Source organism: Echinops telfairi, unplaced genomic scaffold (assembly GCF_000313985.2).
Source record: "Echinops telfairi isolate 266 unplaced genomic scaffold, ASM31398v2 ScPeMD7_7412;HRSCAF=8450, whole genome shotgun sequence".
NCBI classification, from domain to species: domain Eukaryota; kingdom Metazoa; phylum Chordata; class Mammalia; order Afrosoricida; family Tenrecidae; genus Echinops; species Echinops telfairi.
This window is the reverse complement of record NW_022111312.1, coordinates 3,138,196-3,140,484: the sequence shown is the minus strand read 5'-3', so window position 1 is coordinate 3,140,484 and position 2,289 is coordinate 3,138,196.

Sequence of the window (2,289 nt, the reverse complement as noted above, 5' to 3'; positions counted from 1 at the left end):
AGAGAAGATTGACGTTGTCTAGGATTTCTGTTTCCTGTTGCTGCAGCAACGAAGACACCAAAACATCTGTGGCCCACAGAGCGAAAGTTTACTCCTTCACTGAGTCTGCCTTGGGCCCAGGTAACTTGGAAATCTAGGCCAAAATGATCCTCTGATTCCACGTCTTCCACATGAAGCCCTCGCCCCCCCAAATAGCAGGGGGGAATCACACAGAAAATTTGCACCTGCTTTCCTATGATGAGGAGCTCTGGCAATGTAGTGGTTATGTGTTGGGCTGCGGTCTGAAAGGTCAGTCATTCAAAGCCACTAGCCGCTCCACGGGAGAAAGACCGGGCTTTCTACTCCTGTAAAGAGTTAGGGTCTCAGAAACTCTCGGGAGCTGTTCTCTCTTGTCCTATAGGGTCACTCTGGGTCACTCTGAGTTGGGGTGAACTCAATGGCAGTGAGTTTTGATTTTGTTTCCCTATGCCTCATCCCAGAAATGACACGCACCTCCTGCCCACAACCGATTGGCCAGAGCTAGTCACATGGCCCCACTGACCCACAATGGAGCTAGGAAGGTCAAGGAGCATGGGCCTCTTTGATGAGCATCATTGTCTCTGGCACAGGACAAACGCACGCACATGGGGATCACCTGCGATTGCACTACGTGCCGGGAAGGCACTAACTGCAGGAGTGTGGCAGAGGGTCCGCAGTAAAGGCTTTGGAATGCAACAGACGCATACATACATGTACACACACATACGCACACACAGAGCGATGGATGACACTGAGTACACAACAGTGTACTGCAGCTCCCGGTTCTCAACGCCAGGCTGGGAGCCTTGCCGAGTTATCTGTCCCCGCAGCCTGGGAGCAGCCACGTGACGATGTCCCTTCTCAGTACAAATCACCGACAACAACGCGGAGCAGAGAGATGCAGCCACACGAGTCCCACAACACCTGTAAAAACAGACCAATGTGGCGCGTGGCCCGGGATTGATTTATTGGGTCCTGGGCTGCGAGGGAGACGTTCAGCACATCTCGCCATCTGTTCTTCAAAGGCACCAAGTTTCAGTGTAAATAAAATAGCACTCGACAGGATTCTTGGACCGTCTTAAATCCTGAAATGAGGCGTCGAGGTGTGGCAGCTCCCTAAAAGACTCCTTTTGCCTCCACGATGCATCCCCTGCCATTTGCCCCCCATTTGGACCAGTGAGCGCTTACAGAAACAAGGTTCGACATGGGCAAGCGAGTCTGTTCAGGACTTCTCCTGGGAAGGCGTTCTTAATGAGTATCACTCTGGGGGAAATCATCACATACATCTTGGCTGAAATGCATTTTCATCACCATCCTTACAGCCCCACCACCTCAGAGTCTGGGACAATAATTGGGCCCTCTGGGCATCCTCGGTGTTGTTTATTCCTTGAGGAGGAGAAGCACTTCACGGCCTCAAATGCAAAGTGGAGAATTTCAAGTTCTATCAATTACGGGGGTTCTCAACCTTCCTAATGCCTCGACCATTGAATATAGTCCCTTATGTTGTGGTGACCCCCAACCAAATTATTTTTGTTGCTACTTCCTCACTCTAATGTTGCTACTGTTATGAATCGTCATTTAAATACCTGATATGCAGGATGTATTTTCATTGTTACAAATTGAACATCATTAAAGCATAGTGATTAATCACAAAAACAATAGGTAATTATATATTGTGACCTATTTATTTCTAATGACAAATACATGAAATTTTGTCTTGAAGCATGGTGTAGCATGGGTAACAGTCTTACTATAACAACAGTAAACTACATTGCTACATTTTGCAACGGTATGAGTCAAGAGCCAACGTCAGTGCCAAGGTTGAGATAGCTTCTTTCTCAGCAGAGGGGTGGTGTCTCGGTTCCTGAGATCATCAGAAATATGTTTTCCGATGGTCTTAGGCAACCCTGTAAAAGGGTCATTCGATCCCCTAAGGGGTCGCGACCCACAGGTTGAGAACCGCTGATCTATTGTTAGTCACAACAGCCTGAGTTCTTATCCTCGGTTTTTTGTTTGTTTGTTTGTTTGTTTTTTCTTTTGCAGGCTGGGAGAGGATGGGGACACAAGGGGTGTGCCACCACAGGAAAGAATTCTAGCCCTGGATATATAAACAGGACTCCTAGGATTGACACCTTTAGGATGTCGGCCAGACGGGCTGGACCCTGCAACGTCATATTGACCTTGTCACCAGCACTCATTGGATCCAGAGTGCACACATGGTCCTGCCTGGACCAATCAGGTTATTTCTCGTAGACTCGGCATTCCCCCACC